The 27,205-nt window shown below is 40.3% G+C and overlaps 1 long non-coding RNA gene across 1 annotated transcript; it reads right to left on the reverse strand.

Moving 5' to 3' along the window:
- Positions 1-26,868, reverse strand: LOC309573153. Its single transcript, XR_014226409.1, has 6 exons — positions 26,754-26,868; positions 20,695-20,863; positions 16,512-16,811; positions 14,710-14,906; positions 1,847-1,932; positions 1-88 (listed from the first exon to the last, which is right to left on the reverse strand). It is a non-coding gene; the product is annotated as an uncharacterized lncRNA (long non-coding RNA).
- Between the last annotated feature and the right edge of the window lie 337 nt (positions 26,869-27,205).

Here is a 27,205-nt window from a genome sequence, read left to right on the forward strand (position 1 = left end):
TCAGCAGCGAGGATCCAGTAGGCAGAGGGTGAGCTGGATGAGGAGGTGTGAGCTCAGAGATGCCTTGTCCTCACAGGAGATTTGGAAGCTGAGAATGGTCCCCCACGGGATGAAGGCACAGGGCGCAAAAAGGAGAAGCATGAAAGCACATGGTGAAAAAGTGCAGAATAGGGGTGATGCAGAGAAGCTGAAAGCTGTGTTTAAGAAGTTCTTTGTGAACACAGAGTGCTGCAGGAAGCAGCAAAGCTTATCAGAGATCTTTGCATTGCCTACAGTATCAAATGCTGTGTTCACAGGGAGACCAGACAAACAAATTGGCAGGATATATGTCAATATACAGAGTCTAGACTGAAAAAGGTCTCCTGAGAAATTAATTTCCAAATCTTTAATCTAACACATTTTATATATTTTTATCTACAATAGTGCAGTTTTTCACACATCCCTACTTCAAGAAAAATGCAGTTAAGCACTGCTGAAAACAAAAAAAAGAAAAGGAATTAATGTGTTCTTTTCTTTATACAGCTTCACATTTTCCCAAACGCAACTTGAAGCCTCATCCAGGGAAATATTTACATATGTGCTTGTATCATTCTGACTGCCCGCACACTCCCTGTACTCACTGGAGCCCATCTGATGCTTTAAACTAGGTGTTGAAATGCCCTACTGAACCAAAGCCACTAATTCAGATTTTCTTTAAGGTGGAAAACAAAGAGATATCTCCCTCCTGGAAGCCTCAAGGGTTGGCAAGAAAGGAGATGATGTGGGAAACCTTGTGCCCCCCCTTCTCCCAGGTGACATCAAGAGCATTGCCAAACAAACCATGTCAGAGGTACTGCAGAAGTGGTTTTTTCCTAAGACATGCAAACCTCAATTCTTAGGTCTCTTCAGGAAAAAAAACCCAGTTTGTCTGAATGCAACACAGAACAGGTATTGCAGATTGTTTTGAAATGTGCAGACTGTGTAAGCTCATGGACATTCTTCTGCATGTTCTACTCACAGAGCTGTCACTGTGTGCACATTAGAAGAAGAAGAAGTGGAAAAAGCACAGCCCCTGAAGAGATCATTAGTATTTCCTTCTTCCCAATAGGGCTCTTTCTTTAATTCCTTTTCCTGTTCCCAGAGAAGCATATCAGATTGTTCTGAACAGGATGCCTTGTCTGTGACTTATGCACAGGACACCCACCAGTGCAGAGTATCTGTTGATCAGGCCAATGCTGAAATCACTGTGATTTTATGCCATGATAAAACACACCACAGTGGCAGAGCACACAGGCACTTATTTCCTGTTGCAGACAAACATCCATTGAGCTCTCCCCACCACATCTGGGGAACCTGTCTTACCCTATTGCTTTTTTTGTTGCTTTTCAGGGTATTTCTCTGAAGGAACAAGAACAAATCAATTACAAACTTGCTGGGAAAAAAGACACAAGTTTTAGATGTTAACCTCCAATTATCAGTGACTGAAAGGGCAAAGGACCCTGCTCCAGTGCCACACTCAATATTCCTCACAGGTGAGCTCTTCCTACAGCCGCTTTTCTTTGTCAACTCTTTCCTGACAGCAGTTAGAAGTTTTTTAGTTTTACCTCTAAGATTTTTCTGCATTTAGTGTCTTCATCTGTCCATCCCCTCTCTGCTAGAGAGAAATGAACCCTCACCTCTGATGTTAAATTAGACAGTCCTTTCTGCGATTCTTGGAAAATCACCTTTATGGTTCTTTGAGGGAAGCACTTTTTTCTTCAGGATGTTTTTAATGTGGCCAGATTGTTCTTTCATTGCAACATAGAATCCTTACTAAAAAGCAATGGTTTGTTTGGAACATTATGCAAAGGAAAGCACATTAAAATACCTCAAATAACGGCTCATCAAAGACTTGAAATTTCCCAGTCCTCTTTTTGGTGATATTCTGGAGTCTTTTCCATAACTGGTATGTTCCTGAAAGGTAAACGTGAGGTAGTTAATAGGATCCTACCAGCAGCGAGCACCTCTGAGAGTTTACTGCCCTTTTGGAATTTATATTTTTAGTTTGTCATTCCCCAAATAGTCACAGCTCTTTACTCTCTGTGCTTTAGTTTCCTGATGCCTCGCTTCCACACCACTGTTCTCTTTGAGCTGTCTGTGTCTGAAGGTGGTGGAAGCGAGAGCCAGAAGCACCCAGCCTGCCTCAAAGAGGGGGTTTTCTGGTGGTGAAATACTGGTTTAAACATAGCCAAAGCCTGTGTCTGTTTCATTACTGCATTTAAGGTGAAGAGCTCTTACAAAAGCTGTTTTTGCTATCCCTGTGAATTTGAAGCAATCGTGGTGTTTTGCTGGTTTCTGCTGTGCAATTTCAATACGCAACAATCTCTCCAAGTTGAATAATTTGGAATCCACACACGCTTTGCAGTTTCCAAGATAATTTGATCTGAACAGCAGTTTCATGTAAATGTTTTGGCAGCAGTGAAAATACCCTCAACATTACTACTTGCAGCTTGAAACACCAATAATGATTTTATATGCTGGCAATGAAAGAGCTTGATAGGCAGGTTAAAATCATTAATTCCTCTCTCTGAAACTGATATTTTCTCACTGAAAGGTTTGAAAACAAATCTACTTTCAACAGGTTATTTCTGTATTAATGTGATACCAGCAACATCTGTGCAGCTCCCTCTCTTCTCCTGTGGGCAAGCACTGCTAGGGGAGCTGGAAGGAACACAGCTCTTGCTTGCTTCACCCCACAGCTGTGGGGAAAACATGGGATATGATGTTTGAAGTGTTGGATAATTGGAGGAAGTGGAGGGAGAATGATAACAACAGCAATAGGGAAGTTTCTTAAGCGATTTGAGAAGGTTGCCTGTTGCAGGCTGGATGTTTGATTATCTGTGCACTGGATACCCACTTCTCCCTACTTGAATAATACATGGGAACCAAGGATTGTTTACTTTAAAATGAGAAATGACCATGTTCTGAAAATAAAACCTGCAAGTTTCAACTCTGCCACCTCTAGGAAAGCCCAGTGGGAGGGATAGGATTGCTAGAACTAGGGGAGGCCTCCTTTTCCTTATTTGTTATCATTTAACAGAATCTGAAGGCATCTTCCTTTGCAGAGAGCAGGAAATCATTCCTGTGCAGCTCCAGGGCCACACAGAGGTTATGGTACCTATTTCACTCGTGGTGTTAAACAACAGAGGGTTTCAGAACTGTAGTGGGATTGTACCAAGTCACCAAACCCTGGCCAAGAGAAAACAGAAGAGCATATGCGCAGTGGAGGGTTTCTGATTTAGTAATGGATGAAAACACAAAGCTCTTTAGGTGCCTTCTCCCTCCAGTGTTCTCAAATACCACTAGTCATGTTCCACTACTGGAGAGATTTCTCAGGGTTGCATTTGGAAGCATGTGGTCGGCAGAGAAAAAATCCCAGCCAAAATGTTTTCTGAAACCTGAACATTATGAATCCACGTTATGCTCTCAGCCTTTGCTCTAAGTCTGCTTGGAATTCGGAACCTGAAGTTTTATGGCAATAAACTGCAGTATCCCACTGAGCAGGACTAGTGCACGTGTTGCATACACACTAACAAACACAGCCTCGTGTCTGCATGTCACTGGGAAATGAAAAGGATGTGATTAAGCACGTTATCTGTCTATAATGGCTGCACAGGGGACACAGACTGTAGCTGCCACTTCAAGATGAGGCAGCCCAAGCAGTGTCAAGACCTGTGAGGTGTTTGCCTTCTATAGAGGGAAATGTGATGTCTCTGACTTCAGCAGCAAAGTTCTCAAGGACCTTTGTGTTCTGTCCAAGATGCACTGATATTCCCCATACATGGAAGCAAGTGTTTTACCAGAACAAGCATCATTTTTGCTAATCAGAGAATATGTAATCACCTAAGCGACTTGTAGCGATATTTATGAAATGTGAATCTTGGACTTATTTTGCACAGATCATCTTATTTTTTCTATTCAAAGCTGCTTGTTATGCAGACTCTGAGAACTGTTAAATATCACATGACATTCAAAAACCAGAACTTTCCAAAGCCCCTTTTTATTGATCCCCCCCCCCCCCCCCCCCTTTGGCTAAACCTATTCTGGGTTAATATTCTTTTCAAAGTTAACCTTTTGTGATCAGTGCTTTTAATGCAGCTGTTCGAGTCAGCTGAGGAAGATGTTACGAAATCTTCTCTCCCATTGCTGCCTGACCAAGGATGTTTCAATGGGAACATGGTCCTTTTGATCTGATTTATTTGGGAGTTCTTCTTGTGCAGCTTGTATCTCAGCAGAAAACCTAACAATCTGTTTGCTCTTACTGGGAAAAAAGAGATTGTTGCCCTGCCAACATAATTACATTGGTGAGTTAGGGAATAATGAGTGAGAACAGATGAAATATTTAGATATAAATAGTCTGTTTTCATGTGCTGTGATTGTCACTAATAAGGCAGGGACGTGTGGTTTGTGGTTCAGGGACAGGATGAGGAACCAGGACATCTGGATTCCTTTCCTAGCTTTACCACAGTGTATTGAAGAAGCCATCAAACCTCTTTGTGCCCCATCAGTTGGAAGTAGATAATAATGCTCTGGGGATTAATTCTTTACTGCTGTCATCTTCAGATGTTCAGGAGGGAAGAGCAATACAAGTGTACAGTTTTTGCACACTAGAATTCGGTCCAACTAAAACTTTAAATCCAGATACCTAAAAAGTTTGTGAAAAATTTTCTTCTATCCTAACTTAAGTAATTTGACCCAGTTGCAATGAGAGAAAAACAAGAGGAAGACTAAAACCAGTACAGAGTGTTTGAACACAATCCTGAAAGTATGTGATCTTAAGTTTTCTGGGCAAGTTTTTTGGGCTTTACCCTCTTTACACTTCCAATAAGGAGTTGCCAATGATGTCCTTGACTGAAATGTGCTCATTTGTTCAAATCCTAAAAACTACTTAGGCCTTAACTCATGAGGCTTTATAATTTAAAAAGGGCCTACAGTGGCCACCTACACAAGGGATGTGTTTCCCCCAGCCAATGTGTATTTTGTTCACTGCAGCTGTAAATAATAGATCACTAAACCACAGATTAAAAGCATGTAATTGCTATAGAAGTAATTAAAGATGAAATTAATTCTACCTAGGAGTAAATAAGTGCATTTGGCATGTAAATCATAGTGAAAAAGAGGTTTGGTTTAACATGCATATGGTAGTGGAGAGTCTCAAAAGCGGAGTTGCTTCTTCAGCTGAGGATGGGAAAAAAGAAACTGTGCTAGGGAGTTGAAAGCCTTGAGTTTAAGTCACTTGGGATGAGCATTATATTATTTTAAGGTTTCTAGTACTTCTTTAAATTTCCAATTTACTCAAAATGGGAGTCTGTAGTGCACTAGTGCTGTTTTACCTGGGTGTCAGATGGCTCTATCTACACCGAAAAGCTAAACAGGAGCAGATCCACAGCTGGTAGAGGGGACCCCACATCCATTCTGTACATGTGGCTGAATTTTCCAGTCTGGCCCCATGTCTTAACTGGCTGGAGCACAGGAATTATCCTCCTGGAGCACCTTTCTGATGTTGGTTTCATCCAAAACCCCAGTTCCTATGCTCCTACCTGAGGTGCAAGGAAAAGCATGGTAAGTGGGAGAAATTAGGAAATTTGCTTCAGAAGTGCCCTTCTGATCTGACCTAAAATGCCAGCCTACCTTCAGCCGATTTGTACTGTTATCCCTGAAAAAGGGCAGCACAAGGGCTTGATTTGCACCTGGAATCCAGCTGGCCAAATTTCCTGTTGCTTTCATGGAGGCGTTGCTCTAAATCACTACAGTGGGACACTGCTGAAGCAGCAGCTGGAATATTTATCCTGCAGTATAATTTCAGATTTCTTTGAAAAAAGGCTTAAGGCTACGTGTAAGAGAAATTTGCTTCAGTTTGTTGATTTTATCTCATTTGAGACCATTTTTGGGAACACTGCAATATTGGCACAGGAGGTACAATTACAAGGAGAATTAGCTCTTCATCATCACTCTAAGTTAATTCTGTGTGTTCCATGATGCTGAGGGAAAAGCCACCTTCCTGATGCACAATAAATGCTCCAGGAATCTCTAGTGATTCATTTATTTCCCAACTGACTTGTACATTAAAGCACAGAATACAAGCCTATGGTTAACCATGCCTTTCCCCTTTTCTACACCCAGTCCTTGCTTTCACCAGGAAAAATGTGGGTACATGGCCTGCCAGGAAATCCTTAGCATGGCCTGCCTGGGTCTCCAATAAGGAGATGTAGGGAGCAGCATATCCCAGGCCTACTGCTGAGATCCCCCATCTACCTCCACAACCCTAGAAAATGCACTCGGAGAGACAGGGAATAGGTACCAGGAGGCTCATATTCTTTTCCATAAAAATTGCACTTACAATGATTCACATCACACTAATGTTCCTAAAAAGACATCCCAAATCAACACTCACACATACACATAAGCTCTAGCTGTGCATCTGTGTATGCAAGGCCATGTAAATAACTATCTTTATGTGGTGAGACAAAGCAGCCTCAACTACCAAAAGATTTAGCAACACAAATTCTTTTCCTACGGCATAAATCCCACTAGCAGTAATTTCATCTCGAAATGGAAAGCACAGCATTGCATTATTTGAGCACAAAGGCCAAATTTCCCTGGTTGCCAGTTAGACCCCAAGCTCATACAAACACAGCAGGAGAAACCTAAAATGATTTTGTTTCCTAGTGGCACTAATTCCATTGCTGGAGAAAATGTAATCATATTTATATTGACATTATAATGGTAACTTTGCAGGCCAGACTCCATCCTGTCTGTTAGGCCAGAGAGAACTGAAGCACCAGCAGAGAACTAAGGAATGCCTCTTCCTTGGTGGCAGTGTGCCTGAACCCCAGCTAGTCATTTCAGGAGTAAAAGTTAATTCTGTGAAAAAGATAGGCACGATTTAATTGTGTCTCAACTACAAAACCTCTCCATTTTGCACTGATCACAGCATCCTCAGACAAATTCCACATGAACTTTCCAATACGCAGGTTGAGCTTTTGTCCTGCATTGCTGCAGAAATTGGAACCTCCACATAAACCTGGAAATGCTCAGAGCAGACCCTGCACCCTGGAGATGCCCTGCTGCTGCAAACAGTGCTTTTAATGCCACTGGCTCTGGGAGGCTGCTGGGATCACACACAGCAGATCCAGGCTGGAGCCTGGAACCAGGGGACTTGTGGCTTGCCTTGCTTATTTATCAACCTCAGCTGCCCCCCTATTATAAGGGAGGCCCTTGAGGAAAATCAAAAGCTCTTTCCTGAAATTCAAGGAGGTGGGAATTGCAGTGATTCATTGGTGATACATTATTAATCCATGGTGGCATTTTTAGGTATTTATCCTGGTTATTTTAATTTAATATGTTACAGTAGATGTGCCAGCCTATCCTATTGTTTTCTCAAGGCGCTGTGTCAGTGTCAGATGTCACTAGTTCTGAGGTCTGGATCACATTTTCATTCGTTACTTCTCTTGCACAAATGACACCACTGCCCACAAGAGAAGCAGCACTGAGGAAGGGTGTTTCAATTCAGGGCTGAATGATTTCTTTTTCCTTATATAATTCATAAAGAACTCTAGAGTTGGAACTGAACTAAATTAAGCAATTAGAAGGCAGAGAGATCTAAACAATTTATAATTTTCAAAACTTAGATTTTGGTTGAGAATAACATTCCAGGACAAGCAGAACACATTGATTTTTTAACAGGTTAAAAAAAATAACTAAGCACAAAAAACCACCCCCTTATTGTTTGTGTCTGCTGAGCCTAATTTTCTTTGTCTTTTCCTTCCATAGTCATACAGCAAGACAAAAGCCATTGTTACCATATCTGTAATTAGGATACCAGCAGATGGAATAGCTAATCATGCCCCAGCTAACCACTGTGCGTATTGCTGGGGAAGTCAGCCAAGGTAGATTCATTTTTCCTAATTTAACCATATAAAAAACCAGCACCTGGTTTAACCTCCCATCCCACCTTCCTCTACCTTCAGTGGGGAGGGAGAGGAACAGACAGACAAGGCTGGGCTGTGGGTGGAATCCCTCGCTCCTCCACCACCGGGAAGGTAAGTGCTGGTCTTTCTGAAACTCAGTTTTCTCTGTTAAACTGAAATGTTATCCTTTCTTACCACACACAGGAGTCAGGAAGATGACAACCAGACATGAGGGCAGCCAGGGGCTCACAGGAGCCACTGACAGCCTGTGCACTTCTTGACGTCCCCATCCTCCGCTGCTGGATGGAGCCGAGAGAGGTTGTCAGTGTTCACATTCCAAGCCTGGGGCACAAATCAGGCTGAGCTTGGTTTTTTTCCCATTTTCATCAATACTAAAAATATGTCCTGTACACAGTGGTACTTCTGGCATTTACCACACAAAGGCCTGTGCAGGCACCACATTTTTACACATGCTTCATGGCAGCCTACAGATTTCACAAGATTACATTGGCTTAAGCAGGAGGGATTTTATGGGCCTTACCAATGTTACCTGAGGAAATACAGCTCCCAAATGGTGATTTAGGTTTTTTTCCCCAAAAATACAGTTGTAAGGGCAAGGCTGACGTATGTGAGCACCAGAACAAAGTTTCTTAAAGGACACTTGAACCATTTCAGTTACGAAGCTTTCAACGGCCTTGTTTTTACGTTTTACTTTTGCAACGTGGTTAGTACTTTGTTCCAGTTTTTTAAGGACAATAATACCAAAGATGTCATTCTGAAAGCAATAGAACTGATTTGCCAGAAAACTCTGCAACTGAAATCACATTTACTTGGTCTTAGTTTGTTTTGGTTAGTTGGTTTTCACTTGGGCAGGTTTAGGAGGTCAGTTTTACTATAGAATACACATGGAGAGTTGATAATAGACGGAAAATAAATGTGATTGCATTTATTTTAGTTAAAAAGCACCAATGGCAGGGAGTAACTCTTAAGTATGAAGTTACTGGCACTGTTAAATTCTAAAATTACTACATGAAATCTAATAGGAAGCCAGTATATGGAAGCACTCAAGTTGAGTATTATGGGTCACCTCTAACTTCATTTGGAATTATTTATCTGCTTGCAAATTTAATTAGATCCATACTGTGCAAAAATACAACACACAAGTTGGAAATGTATCTATTAATTTGAACACAAGATATCCCAAATCATGCCACTTGGAAAAAAAACCCTGCAGACTACTTTAATATATTTTTCCCATTTTTTGCACTCCTTGCCTGATTCCGCAGTGCAAGGAAGAGCATTTTTGCATGGATCCTGCCCTGTCCAGAGTACTGGAAATGTCACAGTAGCACAATCATAGAGTCCCACTTCCTTTAGTGGAGGAGATTGGAACAAACATCTGTGCATTTGGATGATCATCTAAATTAAAGTGAGTGTGGCAGAGACCTCCTTTAGCAATTTTAGCAATCTCCCTGTCACTAAAGGAAATGAGAGTGTAATTTTATACGTCCGATTACAGAAGGGCTGTTCAGCAGCCAAACAGCAGGTCCAATGTAAAAGGCAAATCAGATGTATCTCACATCTGTAGACTGTTTTTGTTGCACCTCAGCACTTCAGTACTGTATCACACAGAAAGCCTTGTTCCTCAACCAGAGAATTCCTAATCTGTTTACGTGACACAGGAAAGAAAAAGCAGATAGCCTTTTTCAAGTGTCATTCGTTCCAAAATAGTCATCATCTGAAGCAGAAAATGTCCTTTTCTTCTTGTTCACTTGATTTTTTTTTGGTCATATTACCTGGTGTGCTATCTCACTCTTTCAAGGACTGCAACATCACCAAGATATATAGTTTAAGATTACACAGGAAAAGATGAATTGTTAAACTATTATATAGGTGCTTCAGGCTTTGTCTGAGCTGGGATGGACCATTCCTTCCTTCTTCCTGAGCACTGATTTCTTTACAAAGGTTTGCTGGGATAAAAATTCACCTTCTATCAAGTCTGTATCAGGTTCACACACTTTGTCACCTGTTTCCCCACTCCAAGCTGCTACACGAATATTGAATACTGCACATGAACTGTTTATTGGGATGGTCCTTGTGGAAATATACAGGTTTGATTTAGTTGGCTGTTAGAAAGGCAAACAGGAATAATGGAGAATGGCTTCAGATCAGCCATCTCACAGCAAACTCTCATCATATAAAACCTGAGCTGTTCACAAAATTCTTACTTTTTGACCTCGGCCACCTTAGAAAATAATTTTGCGAGGACAGAGGGCCAAATAACCAAAAGGACTGTGGCTGGTCAAGATCTCCTTCCAAGGAGCCACACGGTAGCCATACAAAACCCCATCTGCTGTGTCCCTGCTCAGCTTTCCAAGGTGCCCTCCAAAGGTATAAATCAGGTGGCCCAATTACTTCAGGAGAGCTGAGTCACATTGTGCCAATGACTCTGCAAATATTTGGGAGTATTTATGAGGTGCTAACTCTTGTCTCTCTGTGTTCAGCTTAGCCTGGATTCAGCTGAGATACCCAAAGTCAAGTACTTAGTGGTTAAGCCTGATTTTGCATACACAGAATGCACACAAGCGTCCTGGATTTGTATCCAAAATCCATATTTGACATCTACCCACCCAACTCACCCCTGCAGGACACTGCTGAGTCATTTCCCACTGGTCAGAGCCACGCCAAATCTCTGTACATAAAATCTAAGTGCACAAAGCAGGCAGGAGAGTAACAGTGTGGTCACTCTGCACAAATGGCCATGGCTACAATAACTAAAGCCAAAGGGAATTAGGTCTTACAACTATAAATGTTGAGCTAAGAATTAATTTATGTTTCTCTGGAAGAGCTCAGTGAGGCACAAAAATGTTCAGGAATGTTTAATCCTAAAGGGAATGAGATTTATCAAAGCAATTTGAAAGGATAATATGTTCACCTCTGGTTGTACAGGCAAAGAAAAGGCAAAAAAGTCCAAGGCATTAAGAACTTAGAAGCTATTTTTCATTCTGCCAAGCTGTTTTTCATGTTGCTCTCATTGCCTCAAGTCTGATGCTACAGTGCAAGGCAAATCTGGTTCTGGCAAGCAATTACTAACTTGTGATAAGCATTAGGTTTACATTTAAATATCAAAGCAAACATATATAAACCATTTTGAGTACATACATATCCTCTGCTTTATGTCCTGCCCTTGAGTTTATATCCCCTCATTACTGTGTTTCCCTCTTACATTCTCAGTGAGTCCAGGGGCAACTGGAATCTATATTGAAAAGAAAATGTAGTTAATTTAATGTATAATAATTCATAGTGGGCTAGAGACTTCAGGCAGAAATTGTATCTCTTGATCAGTAGGTGAGGCCAGAGGAACTACAGGATCTGCTACTGTCACACTCACTGGAGGGACACTGAAGCACTGAAGTTTTTGAATACTCATTGTGCTGTTTTTCTCCCCTCTGACAACAGCCAAATGATCAAACCATTAACAATACACGTGTACTTAAACAAAATTCCCATTTATCTGACAAATCCCAAAGCTACAGCTGCCCATAATTAAAAGTGATATTCGAAGATCATTGTGCAATGAGAAGGTGGAAGGACAGCAACTTTTTCATTTCAGGGTAGATTCCACCTACTCTTCCCAGAAGTGAGCTTGGTCCACGGCTAAGCAATCCACAGGTCATCACTATGACCTGAAATCTTTGCTCATGACTGAACTCCACCTGGGATCCACTTGGGCAGGTTTTTATGCTTCAATAAATCCGGCCCTTTACTTCTGTTCAGTCTAACCTTTTCCACTGGATAAAAATGAAGGCATCATTTTGAAAACCTGTATTGAAAACTCAATTTTTCCAAGCATTTTATAAAGAGTTTAAGAGCACAGATTTCAGCTCAGGCTTGAAATAAAACTCTCAAGACTTTGGTTTGAATAAAACTCAGTGTACTGTAAGGTGAAGTACTGAAAGCATCCTTCATTTCATGTCTTAGGAGAGACTGCTAGAGATTATTTCTGCACAGTGAATTTCAGAGGTTAGGAGCTATTTATTAATCTCCACTCACATGTAACGGGTTCTTCTAAAGTCACAGGTATAAACAAGCAAACTGACGGCAGAGTTACAATCATTTTGCAAATGATATTAAATGTTTGCCTGTTAAAAAGTATCTGAGCCTGTTCTATGTGTAGAAAATCACTAGGAAAAAAAAGAGAAGAACATCTGACAGCTTGAAGAAACCAAGATCATCTCCCTCAGTTCCTAATCAATAAATGAAGCAACACCTTTGGAGATCACCTGCCACACGCATTTAGGCAGGCTAAAAACTGTACATCTGTCTGGATTTACAGAAGACTTGCTGCAAAACTTCCAGTTACTTCCAGTCCACTCCTACCAGTTCTCCTGGATGCTCAGCACATGCAGAAATCTCATCCTGACCCTTGAGTTTCCTTTAAATTGAGATGTTTGTTTGTTATTTTTCTTAATTGCAAATCCTAAGATGGAAGTGTGGAGAATTATTTTTCCTTTTCAAGTACCTGAAGAGTTTTAGGTTTGGTTTCTTAGAAGTATCCTTTTTCTAGTCCAGAAGATTGTTTTTTGATGGTCTGAAGTGCACTATTGGTTTTACATGCTCTTATACACTGGTCTGACTTAAAACCAGTCTAACCGTTTTGTTACAAATGGTTTTCGTTTCCAAGTAAACCAAGTGGCAAAGCAATTCAAAACATATTGAATTCATTTAATATATTAATAACCACAACTGGCTCCAAATCAAAAAGAATTACTCTAGACTTAGAGAGTTTTATTTCTGACAGTTCTTACTTTTAAAATAAAGTAAAACATATTGGATATATTCACTTACTTTAAAATAGCAAATCAGTAACACAGGGATTAACATTTTCCTTTTTTTCCTCATGTCCAAGACATTTCTTTATACAGAAGAAAATGCTTGACTTCTCTTCAATGCAAAAAATAATCCTGCAAATGCACTTTTCATGTCCCAATGGCAGCAACTTTGTTGAACTTTTACATTCTGCAATCAGGTAAATCAGATTTCCTAGTGAAGATCTAAAGCTGTAAATACAATTTATCTTCACTTCACTGGGGATAGGGGCAATTCCTGTCTTGGAACCAGATCTTGTGCATGAACAGCTCCACCCAGAGCAGCACATCCAGCCATCCCCATTACACAGCTTGTGGAAGCATGAGATGCCTTTTTACATCCTTTTTTCCCTGTTATATTAAAGATGTCCCACAGTGACAAGCACAACCTTCGAGCTCTGATCTCCCAACGTTAATAGAGGGCACTTTGCAACTGATGCCACCAGCAGGGTGATGCAGAACAGCACGTGGGGCACTTTTTGCAACAGTGGCTCTGCAAACAACATCTGCTGAGCTGGAGGCCAGGGCAGCCCTCCTGCCTGGGTGAAGGCAGCAATGCAGAACAAGCCAAGTCAGCTTCTGGGCACTTGTTACCATCTCAGCTGGAAAACTGCTGCAGGGAAGGTACCAAACTCCAGGTCACAGCGGCTGTGAGGTATCCGCACCCCCACTGCCAAGGACCCAGGCTCCTGGCGTGGCTTGCCAGGTGGGATGGAGCAGCTCCACCACTCACTGCCATTTCAAGAGCCCCTGCTGCATCCCACCTGGCAAACCATGCCACGAGCATGCCAGCGCTTGCTGGCACTGGGTGACCAAGGTCCCGTTTCTGTGACCTTGGCATGGAGGGACACAGCACCCTTCCCATGTGGCATCTGCATTGAGATTATTTGGTCTTGGAGATGCCAGCAAGGAGTCAGGTGGGATCACTTCTGGTAGTAACTGTGTTGGGAGGTTGGCCAGCAGAACTCTGCAATGGTGCCCTTGCCAGACCTCCATGTTATCCCAACCGACCCCCACTTTATCCTGGCATTTGCTGCAGTTGCACACCACGCCTCCAGGACTTGACCCACACGGAGGCTGCTCCCACAACTCGTCCCTATGACTTTCCGTGCAATGTGAATGATTTAATGTTAATGCTATCCTCTTCAGAATGGGTCATGGAGATTGGGGCATAAGAGGTCATTACTGTTTAAACACTTTTGTTTTGCCTTTCTTCTCAGAAACTTTAAATCATGAGCTTCCTTATACAGAATGCCCAAACGGACAGCTTTAGGATGTGTGAGAAAGACACAACTAATTTAGTGCAAAAGATAAGACATTTCCTTGGGGAAGCACTAACACCAGGCCTATTACCCCTCAGTGTCATTTCAGATTAGTGTTCTACAGAGAAAGGGATTCTAAATCTTTTTAATTGAAAAATATTTGTCTTTTCCTTACTATTATAAATTTCTGCCCAGAGGTTAAAGAGCTCTTAAATTATTTCTGAATTACATCCAATTTCTGGACAGTTTATCAAAAAAAGGAGAATACAGTTTGTCTCTTGCTTTGTTAATTCATGTCAGACCACAGAAAGGAGAAATATATTCCCTCAGTGACCCAAATGAAACACTTACATTAAAAGATGATTAGAAATACAAAGCCCAGACATCTCTAACATGACAAGATTTGCAGCCCTCACCAACACATCCACATATAGGAATACATGCCATAATTATGCAAAGCGGAAAGATAATTATCCAAACACAGTGGTGGGAACAACAATCAAGAGAAGAACTTTACTCCTTTTCTCTCTCCCTTTCTTCTGGCTGAAAGTTGGAGAAACTTCAAAACCAATTAATTTAACCCATGTATGTTGTGACTCGTAAGTCGCAAAATTACCTCAAGAAAAGAAGAAAATGCAAATATCCTTTTACCTTTATCATGTCCTGAGCAGGAACATTCAAAACTGTGATCTGGACTTGGTTAGACCTTGATCCATGGCCGTGGAGCAGCCCCTTTTTGTCCCAGAAGTGAAAGGTGTGATTTGAAGCAAAGTCCTGGCTTTGAGTGGTGTGGCCACTAACCCGGGAGCCTCCTGGAAGGCACAGCTCCCTTTGGTGTAGACTGCCTGCTGGAAGATAGGAAAAGCATCACCCAGAGATAGTTAATTATCTATTTAGATGTTCTTTTAGGTACAAGGGTGCCTGGCTATCTGTTCTAGAGCTCTAAACACAAAGGCACTGCAATTTGGGGGGCAGCATATTTAAGAAAGCACCCTGCAGGTGAATGGTAGAAACTGGTTTGCCACAGTCTTTGGGCAGCTGCACAGCCCACAGAACATTTGTGTGTTAGGGTGGTTTGGGGTTTTTTGTCCTTGAAAATCCTTCCAAACAACTGTATTCTTTCCACTTCTCTGCTTGTATAATGGTTGTGTTTCCTCGGATCTGTACCGAAGAAAAAATATTTTCCTTTTCTAATTCAATCCTCAGCCCTTGTTTTCCCAACCTCTAGCTCTCAAGAAATGTGATTTCTTAAGAAAAAAAAAAGTCTAATTAAGCCATTTATCAAACTTTTCCAAGTGGGTAGAGTGACAAATTAGCCCTATCTTCCACCAACAATCTGATGGATGGGAAGATAAAGATGCAGAGGCTGTTGTTTTAGCTGGAAGCTCTCCACTATATCAATTGTTTGGCCCCAAGCCAAAAGACCCTAAGAGTTGACAAGGACTAATGATGGGTCCATAAAGTTTATGCAGCGTGAGGCCTGACATCAAAGGAATGCAGCCTTATTAGCAATATCTCTATGCCTTCTCCTTGGAAAAAAAATACTCATTTGATTTTTCGAAAGATTTTACTTGATCATTCTACTCTTTCAGTAAATGAAAATTAAAACTGTACATAAATTTTTACAATACTATACAGCTGACGAGTTCTGCTCTTCCCTACAAATATGAAGTGATTGTTATTACTTTTAAGTAACATCCACCAAGAGAAGCAAAGACATGTAGACTGCCAATAAATTTCCCTGGGAGTCTCTCCTTTTACCACCATTTGCTTGGGAATACTTACACTCTTCCCAAGTATTAATTCTTGGTGGTTTTAGGATACAGGGTTAGGGCCAAGATGGATATTGGGCCTGACACTTGTCTTATGTGACAGCATTACCTTCACTCTTTGTAACTTACATCTTTCTCCCTTCTCCCAGTGTTTTTATTTTAATATGCACCATTTTGACATGAAATGGAAACCCTGTGTAAAAGGTGGAATGCAATTACTACCTGACTGGAAAGAAGAAAGAGAGGATATAACAGCCAGGATGACTTCTAAGAAAAATAAAATCAACAACCAACCAAAAAAAACCTGTCTTGATATCTTTGTTTGACAAAACAAGCCATTTCTGCAGATACTGTATGTTACTCTGGACTAGAAGTAAAATCTGTATATTTTTTACTGGAAAACTATTCAAAGACTACTCTTGATGTCCCATTTTTTACAACCTTTTTTTTCTCTTGTGGAAATAGGACAGTATTCAACTTGCTGGCACAATGAGAAACTTTGGTATCACTTTATCAAATCCAACTGCAGTAGTCCTGCATATTCATATATCTGAAGAAATTGATTTATCTTTTCAACACAACATTTTTACAGGATGGAATTAAAACCAATACTGCAATGAAATGATGACAGCACTGCAAGTCAGCGCAAAGCCACATTCAGCACATCCTACAGTATTTTACCTTCACTTTCCAGTCTGGATTTAATAGCATGTGTGGAAGGAGCACCGTGCAAAACTGGGGATGTCATCCATCTTCACGCTTCCTGTGTCCCAGTAAACTGCCCTGTATTATCCCTCCTCTATTGCTCCCTATCCATCACCAATTACTCTGAGTGAATGAGCAGCTTTGCACTCCTGCCGCTTTTTCTCTCTCGTTGCTTTTCCAAAGGGGATGTGCCACTGCATCTGCCACGCTGCTTTTGACCCTGGGACATCAAGGCAATTTACTTCCCACTGGGAGATCCATAAGCTCTGATGCTTTCTGGGGAAATACAAAAAAGCTTGGAGTCTGTGAGGTCCAACATAAACAACCATGGAAAGAACAAAAGAGAACTTTTAAATACCAAAACCTTACCTGGCAATGTCAAAACCAGGAATTAAAATTCTGGTTGAAAATACTGTAGTAATTCAATTTTTTTCTTCTCTGTGATGCATTTAAGATCTCTAAGATCCTAATGTATTTTCTTAGCTGCTTATTGATAGTGGGCTGCTTAGGAACCATATTCTTTCTATGACATCCCCTTGCAACACTTGGGATGAAACTCTAAATAAAGAAAATGCACTGGCTGAAGTTTTCTACTTAGAATTGTATTTTTTTTTTCAATAAAAATGAAGTGCAAGTATTATGGCACTATGCAATTAAGTCTTCAAATGTCATTGCTTCTAACTTAGGAAGGGGACTCCTTGAACAAAGAAGCTTGAATGCAAATTGGCTGGAAATAAAATGAAATAATAAAAAAAAAAAATCAGTGTTGAAGTTGCCAATGAACCAAATTGTTTGCTTACTTATAACTAGCAGCATGGTCATTGGCTGGCTGCCCTGGCATACTGCAAATGTGCCTGGGCAGACTGTGATATAAGATTATTTAGAAGATATATTTATTAGTTAAGATTTATTCCTTGCCTCAAGAGACAGGTAAAACAACAACTCTCTCAGTCACTCGGCTTGGTTGGGGGGTAGTGGCTACAACTCAATCCTATTTAGCCTTTCTTCAGTAAAATAAAGGATTTTCCTTTTCCTTAAACATGGCTCCAATTACCAAATACAGCAAACTCGTTGAGAATTACAAGCTTCAGATTTTACAAAGGTTCCTGATTTTTTCACACATTTTAGCAAACAAAGTTAAGAAATTTTGTTCTGTAATTTACAATTTATGACACGATTCAATGAAAAACCTTAAAAAGGTTAGCTACATTATAAATAGTAATAATAAACTTACTCCACCCTGCACTTGTCTTTTATTTGCCAGATGATCAGTTTGTTTTACTTCCTTAACACAACTTTAGAAAATACAGCAAGTCTCTACATGTACAATTCCCACCCAGAAGTACAAACTTCATCAGCCAACACCAAGTTAAAATATAAACTCACCTTTCATTTCTGTTTTAAGGTAATGTATAATTCAGGTAGAGCTGAGGGATACTCACACAATTTGCCGTCAAAATGTTGCCCAATAGATTCTGTGGTAAATAAATCTGGTAGAAGGAAAGCAGAAAGTAGACAAGCAAACCACCACACTGCTACTACAGCTAAAAAGGGAAGTGCACAGGTTTACAGATCAGTAGGAATTTGGGCTTTTCCATCATGCCTGTGAAACTGAAGTGGAAAGACGGCAAATGAAGCAGAGTGCAGAGATACTGCTCAGCTATGGCAATGGAAATGCACATTCCAGCCATCAAAGGGATCTGGTTTGCACTTGTCTTGATTTTTTCTTCTTCTAAATCATATTATGTCTTTTTTCAACTTTCTTTTATTCTCTTACATTGGGAACAGCTTCTGGTTTTAAGATGACTTTCATATGAGTATTAAGAGAGAGATTTTGCTCACTAAATGATACATGAAGAGAATAATGATTTCTGATCTGTATGTCCTATTTTAGCTATTTCCACTATCAGGAAGTGATGGGTTGACCTACTTGTGTGTTACAAAAATAGTCTAGGATCTTTAAGCAAAATCAATGCCACTGAGTGGAATGGAAATGGAGAGGTGCAATGTGCTCACAGCCTGAGCCCTTTGGTGCCCATCCCAGCACTGCTGTCAGAGCACACCCTCTGTGTGTGCGGCCCAACACAACCTGGGCATTGCTGAAAATCTCAAAAACTTCTTTTTAAAAAGTGTCATTCAAGTTCTAGGCTGAAGAACTCTGCTGAGGATTTTGGTGGGCATCACTCTGTAGGCTTGAAGATCCAGACTGGAGGCAGCAGATCTGGACCCCCAGGGACCCTGTGTGCTTTCTACCAGAAAAGCCTGATTTTGTACCATTCCTTCAGCCAACAGAGGTTTTGGCGCTTGCTTTATTTACGACTTGAATCTTGGTGGTGCCAGTCATTTCTGCAATGCTGATAACATGCACAGATTCTTTTACTGTCTCTATCATCATAACCATTGACAGAATTCTATGATTAAATTTGTTGTACCTCCTTTATTTTGCACTGTTTGCTGTTAGCCCTGGGATGAATATCAGACACTCTGCAGGGAACTGGACTTTCTGTGCCACTATGACGCAGTTCACTATCAGAATGCTCAACTGAGTCTCAAAGCCTTTACAGAGCATAGTAACTTCACTAGATGGCAGTGGAGAGAAATATTACTTTATATCAATATATTTTTTAATAGGAGAGGGAAACATCCCAGCAAGTCCTGCAGTTTGTTAGTGCTGTGTTAACACTACATCACAAGACAGCAATTCTCTCACCCACACAAAAGTCCAGGGGGTCCTGCCCAGCTAAATCCCCAGCACTAATGCAGAGAGGCAGGGAGCAACGTGCACTCCTCTTCGAAGGGTTTTCTTCTCATAAGCTCAACTGTACCACCATCTTTGCTGAAATCCCAGGATGACTCAAGATCCAAGAAGAAAAATTTTTCAAACTTTCCTGAGAAGTCAGAGACACCATCCTTCAAAGAATCTTACCACTGATGCCATAAACATGATGAAGAAAATGAGTGAAGAGTAAGAATGAGAAAGCAAATGGTTCAAGGAGTTTTGTGAGTACTCTGCATTCAATAAAATCCTTTTCATTCACAAGAACTCCTTACAAATACATGTTTCTTGGGAGAACTTTATGTCCCTTACAGATAACTCAAGAAACAAAAGCATAATTTTTCAGACATCTGACAAAACTCCAAGATGAAATACTTGAAGCAGCAAGTTCTGTAACTTCTAAGGTTCAAAACCTTCAAAAATTCTGTCTTTTGAATACAGAGAACTGATGCCTGCCAGTCTTTGGAAATTGATACACCTGAACAAAACTGAAGAGCTAATATGGAGTGGATGATTTCAGCCAAGTGCATTACTTCAATTAAGAGATTATCAGTAAACTTCTCTAGGAACCCTGGGGTTGTCTGGCTTTATTTAGAATGTTCAGAAAACACAAGCTATCATTTAGTACAATAAGGAGATGGAAAAAAGTTTGGTCTCTTCCAGCATAAGATGTCAAGAAAGATTTTCTACAGCTTGGTTCTTGCTGTGGGAGAAATATTAAAAAAACCCAATTCACTGCCTAAATCACACTTCTCTAAACTATTCTTTCCTTTATCTTAACAATGTCCAAGACTTTCCCCTCAGAGAGCAATATATTGTCCTCTGGCATCTCAGCTGCTCCCTCACCAAACTGTTTGCAATAGCAAGCAGAGATTCAGGATATTGAAAGTGCTGACAAAAAACAAACCCAGTTGTGTTGCAAGTGACTTCTTGACTTATGCCTGCTAAGCACAATTCAAAGGCTTGAACTTTTAAAGGCATAATTCTCTCGATTTATTTTTGTGTAAATATGAGCAGATGAGAAACAATTCTTTATGGCATTTCAATCTGTGAGACTCTCCTTGCTTCTCCTCCTGACTGACCATTGAGAAACAGAAATATCTGGAGGTGCAAAGCCCTGGGGTTTCGTTAGTGACACAGGGAGTTGGATTCTCTGCATCTCACACACAATACACGAGGCTGTCAGATAAAGAACAACTTGTTGCCTAAACCAGCCTGATCAAAAATAAATGCCTGCCTCCCAAGCATCAAGAGATGGAGATTTCTAGGAAAAAACCTAATTTCAGACTGGTGGATTCCCCTAGATGCAGATACTGTAAATAAACACTATCATTTGATAATTAGTGGAACTAAATACATGCAGTAGAAACACAAAAGACCAACCTGACAGAACAGTGATGCCACTTGTGTTCACTCCAACCCCAGTCACAGGGAAGTAATTTTCTTTTATCATTAACATTAGAGAGCTTCATGTTGGATGCCCTGGATGACACCAATATGCCATGAGACAGTCAGGTACCCTGGAAAGAAGCCAGAAGTCCTCTCCAACAGCCTACATAATGACAAAACAGCCCTTTTAGTTTATTTATTGCACTCATTCAGTTCCTCTTTTTAAACTCTTTAATTTCACCTTACACAAAAAGCTCTCAACTGCAGAGTAAAGAGAACTGTTACACCGTGTCCTTCCCACTTTCTCTCAAGCACACTCACAAATCACAGCACTGTGGATTTGCCTGGAAGCTGTGCCATCATGTTAGTTTTAATTAAGTAGCCTTAAAGTAAGTGGCCAATCAATATTGATTCATGTGGGTCTCACTGCACTAAGTCATCACAGTGTCCGAAGGCATTGCTGATGTGAATATAATACCCTGGGGCTTGGCCTGCCCACATTCATGCCAAATGAAGATTAAGAGTGAAAAGAAAATACTCACTGAGCTATTTTCTCCTCTATAATGTGCACCTGACTGAATACAGAGCAGAATTCCTTCCTTTTCAAAACTGTACAAGTATTTCCTAGTCTGTTGAGTTTGCATTTCATAGCTGTGCACAGCAACTGAAGTTTGTACTACCACAAAAAACGTCATGACCTACGTTTCCTGAAGTTTAGGAGGAGGACTTGGCTGATGGATACTGGCTAAGTCTCACCATAAGCTGCACAATGCACTGCTTGCAACGAGGACTGGAAATTGCTGTATGATAGTGATGGCAATACAGCATTACAATAAGAGGTTCTCTTCCTTATCAACTTCAAAATATAACTGTGTAGCAATCAATTAAATGCGTTATTAGGTTGACTGGCACTTGCACATCAATATCTAAATGAAATTGATCTAACTGGGAGGAACTTTCTCTGATTTCCTAGGACTTCAAGCCTGTTTCTCTCTTCTCTAAAGGGAAGCAAGGGATTAATTGTCCCATGTCTATAGGTGATTTTTTTGCCACAGCCTGCCTCATTAGCTGACATGGGCCATGAAGACTATAATTTATTTTAAAGCTCTCAGTTATCACCTGATAGGTGTACAAGCTATTTTTATCCCCCACCAGGCCACCCCAAAGACTGCTGAAGTCTGAAGCTCTAATTTAAAATTACTGCATACTTTTACAGCAAATTATACTATGCCTTGATGGGGTCCTGCAGCTTAAATAACAGTGAAACAGAGCTGAAGACAGAGTGCCAATTTACAAACTAAACTCAGGTTTTATACATCAGTAAATCCATGACCAAAGTGGATTACAACATAAAACCCTGACAAACAAGTAGTTACAACATAAGCAGTGAAATAAGGCAGTATTTTTGTTAACAATACCAAATCAGTTCTCTCCTAGAAACATATTTCATCTCAGCCTCTCTTTCCTGTTCAGATTTCTATTACCTTTTCTAGCTAATGTTTAAAAAGAAGTTAATTTGAGTTAGGGATGTAAAAAGCTTATTTAGATTTTTTGCTACCCCTTTCTTTCACCAGCCATGAAAATCTGCAGTGCTGTGCTGCTTGCTACAGGTTGTAGATGTGAGTTTTCAGCTTGTACAGTCATACTCTTTGTGTTTACTACACAAAACAGTTGTAACAGTATGTGGGAATGAAAAGCCCTAATTTTTGTGGAATCGAATGAATTGTGTAAATTTTACTTCTGAATTGCTTTGGAAACTTGAAATTGTCACATAATTAAGAAAGCCATTCAGATGTCTTTCCAGTCTTTCATTTTCTGGCTTTGATGCATTTGCCACTGGGGTTTTCACGGAATATTCAGCTTTCCATATGGTTTCATTTACATTTCTAAAGTGAGAGATGCAGTTTGCCATCGTGTGGAGCTTGGGTCTCAATTGCAGGTCACATCTAACGAGGGGACATCTAGAAAATGAAAAATTCCTAGCACCTCTGTGGTTAGCCCTGCTGAATAATTCCTGCAGTAGCTGAATTTTGCTGTACAGATGTTGGTAATTTGCTATTGAAAACCACCAGTATCAAACTGTCAGAGTCAAGAAATGGCTTTAATTATTTCCTCCCTGGAGCAGTAATGGCCATTACTTGAGCACTGCCAAAGCTGGAATGTGTTTGTGTGGCTGATTTCTTAGCACATGGAGTGCAGGCAGCTTTACCTGCACTTGCCAGCCCTTTGCTCCCTCCTTCTGGAAGGAGATTGCTTCAGTCAGGGCCAGATCATCTGGAGACCACCTCCACGAGCTTTCCTCCTTTTCCCTGGCCACCAAAGACTAACATTGTTTTTCTGCTTCATTGAGTCATGAAAATAGAAGATAAATCACACAGAAAGTCCTTGGAACTAAGGATAAGAGGAAAAATCTTCTCTAGAAGAGAGTAATTAAACAAAAATATCAGAAGCTACAGGAAATTTGATGAGAAATTGTACTGAGAAAGAAGGTGAGGTCAGCAGGGCTACTGAGGGAGTCTCCTCCTCACTCTGCATAAACACTGCCTGGACTCTCCCTTCCTCCAGCAATGGGCACAAATAAAACCACAGTTAAAACCACACAGCTTAAAAAAATACATTAAAATTCAGGAGCAGGTAAAAATATTTTTACCATTTTATAGCAATTTCAACATTATTCTCTCTCCTTCATCAAACAGATCCAAACCCCAGAAAAATTAAAAACTGATGTTAATGCGAACATTTCCACAGGAGCCTGCAAGAGGCTTTGGCTTGTGCTTCCAAAGAACTAAAACTCCTCCAAAGTAACTCCTGGGCTAGGACTTTCAATTCCTCATTCCCATGCTGGATCGATTTGAGAAGACAATCTAACCTCTGCACCTCCGAAAGCTGTCCTGTCTCTGAAGTGGGATAAGGCTCCTCTCTCTACGTAATTTTAAGGACGGAGAAATGCTGAAGCAAAGTTTTGCTAAAGTCTGGGGAAATTTGTCTCCTGGAAGGACAGAGAACACTGAGGGTGTTCCTGCAATATCCATGTGCTTGGCCAGCAGTGAGCTGCTGTTCCTTTGAAGTGCTCACTTTGGGTATTTGTGCACGTGGAGCCGGGGTGTGTTTTCCCACATGCAGTAACCTTTCCTTCTGCTGACTGTACGGCCCAGTCCAATGCCAGAAGTGTGGCATTGATGCTCTCTGGGTTGCTGCTGAAGGAAGAAGCAAAACATGGCTTATAAAAAAGAAGGAACACAATAAGGAAAACCAGTCTAACAAAATGTATTGGAAATACTTGCCAGCCTAAAAACCTTTAAGTCATTAAGAGTTTACTTCTAAGTCATGCAGCACGTTTGCTATTAATTTATATAATGTTTTCAAGGGCTAGGAAGGAAGAGGTCAAAGAATGTTTTAACTACACCTGGATTTTCCTAGAATTTTTAAAATTTCCTTTCTTTTTAGGTCAGCAATAAAATTTAAAAATATTGAAAAGACAAAAAGAACAGAGAAACAATTAGAAAAATGGGATTTCTTCACATCCCAGTGAAGTCAAGACTTCCAAGTTTTGTCGAGCTTGAGAGGCATTAAGGTATTTTTTCAACCAAACTTGTGCAGTGAATACTTCTGTGAGGTGATCACTTCTAATTGCTGCTGCTGGTATCACACCACAGCAGAGACACCCAACACCATCTGTCAGCAGCAAAAGCTGACTGTTAATGAAAGAGATTCTAATACTGCTGAATAGAGGCTGATGATCAATAGCTATTAAAGTTCTGCTGCTCTCCCTCCACGACAGCCAAGGGCATAAATAATAATGAGTTCTGAAATGCTCCCCGGTGTCTCTGCACAGGCTGTTCTGATTGCAACAGGCACTTCTTGTGTGTGGCACATCTTAACCATGAAATTGATACCTACAGACAGAGTTTGGTGTCATCACCATCCAGCTCACAGCTGAAACTATTTTGGAGTTTTGTTAAAAATGACAAGATTTGATGAATAGAGATTAATGATTAAAATGCTTCAGCCTTTCTAACTCCTCACACAATGTGATGGCAAATAAGTCTTCAAAGAGATTTATTTTTGTTCCTAGCAGCTGGATATCTAGAGCCTGCCGTTCCTGAGGGAGTCCCAGAGACCCACTTGATGATGGGAGTGTTTCACAGCTGTAAGAGACTTGGATTGTTAAACAATGACTCGAGCTGTAACATATTTTAGTGACTAGACTCTGCAAGCCCTGAGGTCTCTAATTGCCTGCAGGCAGCCTGCTTATCGCTGCAAACCTGGAGCTCCCATCTTGTAACATGAGGCAGTGAAAGCCTGTCTTGAATATGGAATTCAATTACAAGGAAATGATTCTAGAAAAAAACCCCACCAACAACACACCTTTACACCCCATTTTTCTGCTGTCAGAGGGGCAGGTGGGCTGGGGGCTCACTGACATCAGTAAGATGGATCCTTATTATCACTTAAAGAGGAAAACTGGTGTGAAAATTAACTGTTTTCCTTACCTAAAGACAACACTTATTTACAAGGCAATTACTCAATTACAAACACTTCCATTTTGAATTTGAATGGAAATTAAACTTGGACAATGCCAGAGAAACATTTGGGAAGACACGATGACAGAAGTATAGCTTTTGTAAAGTGCTTTATAAGCCATGTGCACATTTAAAAATCACTTTGAAACTCTCATCAAAGATTTAATTACGGGCTCTGTACTGATCTGTATCACCAGGCCTTGATTATTTCTGCAAAATATGCTACATTAACTTACACATGATGGAAATGTAGATTTAAATAGCTTTAAAGTATTATAATTAAAATTAAATAACCATAAACAAAATTAATGAATAACATTTTCTGGTTCATAGCCCTAGTTTTTAGGGAATTTATTCACTAGCTGATTAGAATGCCAAAAGTGGTCATTTTCATATGTAATCAAAATCTAACTAAGCAAAGTTCCAGTACAGCCTTGAAATTTAAAAAAACTTACAAGTGTCTTACTTTGATAGAAGATAAATACATTAATAACTATTTTTAGGAGGGAAAAAATCCTCAGTAAATCTGGCATATTTCTAAAATTTCTCTAAAAATTATTTAAGACAGTTTCCTAGATTTCCTGTTTAGTTTGCTTTTAATTCTGTAGCAAGACATTCTGAGGTATATTGTTCACATTAAATGCATTTGCCTGAAAAAACCTAATTTTATTCCTATTTCAGGCAGTGACAAAAGTAGAATTAATCTACAAAAGAAATAGCTACAATTCCCCCTGAAAATTAATATTTTTTAGAACCTCATACCTAATTGCCATGTGATAAAACCTGGTGTGACACTTTGGGTCAAGATGAAGCAGCATTTTATATACAGTAATGTATTATTATTAGCCTGTTTTGACATGTTTTAGCGCTATGAATGTTTTTGGTTAGTTATTTCAGTGAACATCGTGCTATTTTGCCTCGGCCCCATACAGCACTTTGTCACAAAACAATTCAAGTTCTACTTTGATTTTTTCCTTCCCCAGAAATACAGATTATTTGGGATTTCTGACTGACTGCACAAAGAATAATTTTCTTGTACAGTGCCAGTAATTTACAGGCACCAATAACGTTTTAAAGGCAGAAATATTCAGCGGTTTTGGATTTTAAAAAATGCCAATAGTGACAATTTTGAAGTCATTAGTTCCGTGTCACTGTGCCAGAAATCAGACTGCTGGCAGTGTGCACGTTCATAAGGGAAGAGCAACTGAGGGAATATGGAGAAACTTCAGCTCTGAAGGCAGCTGAGATCAATGTGTAAGAATTAGCCGAGTAAAATAATAGAGAACAAAAAAGTGATTCCTACGAAAGAGAAGAGATACTTTAAGTGAAACCCACTCATTAAAAATGCCACTGCTCACTTCCATGGAGTAAGTAGAATACCTCATGATACTCTGTGCACTTGAAACATATTTACAACAAAGGGATGTGCCAGGAGGAAAAATGACTGGTCCCATTTCTCCAGGGACAGTGCCAAACCCAGGTTTTTCCCTAAAAATGTCTTAAATTCCTCAGAAAGAAAATCACACTTACGTCTTTCCTGCAGTAATCTGGCACAGTTCTTTCCTGTGTAATTCTTGATAGAACAGCCAGGGAACCTTTCTTCCTAGCTGGGAGTGAGGCTGTCACCTTCTCAAGAGACTGACACCCAAGGCTGCTCAAAACTGATCCTCCCTCCTTTGCAAGACCTTGACTTCTGTAAGAATGAAAACCAGGAAAAATCTCACCCATTTGGGGATGAAGAAATGGGGGAGCTTCTTTTTTTCCTGTGGGTGACTCATTACTACAAGTTCCAGCAACTGTTGGCCTTCAGGTGGCTTTTCCCCTCAAGTGTTTTAAGTAGAATAGATGTAGATAATGATGAATTTAATTACCACCTGAAGCTCTTACAGGATCAGGTCTGGAAGGAAGTAGATTGCAGTGTGTCCTCAGCTGTGGAATGAGAGACAGGTGCAGGCTAAAAAAAAAAAAAGGCCTGTTCTAAT

This window comes from Coloeus monedula (assembly GCF_965178545.1).
Source record: "Coloeus monedula genome assembly, chromosome: 5".
Lineage (NCBI taxonomy): Eukaryota > Metazoa > Chordata > Aves > Passeriformes > Corvidae > Coloeus > Coloeus monedula.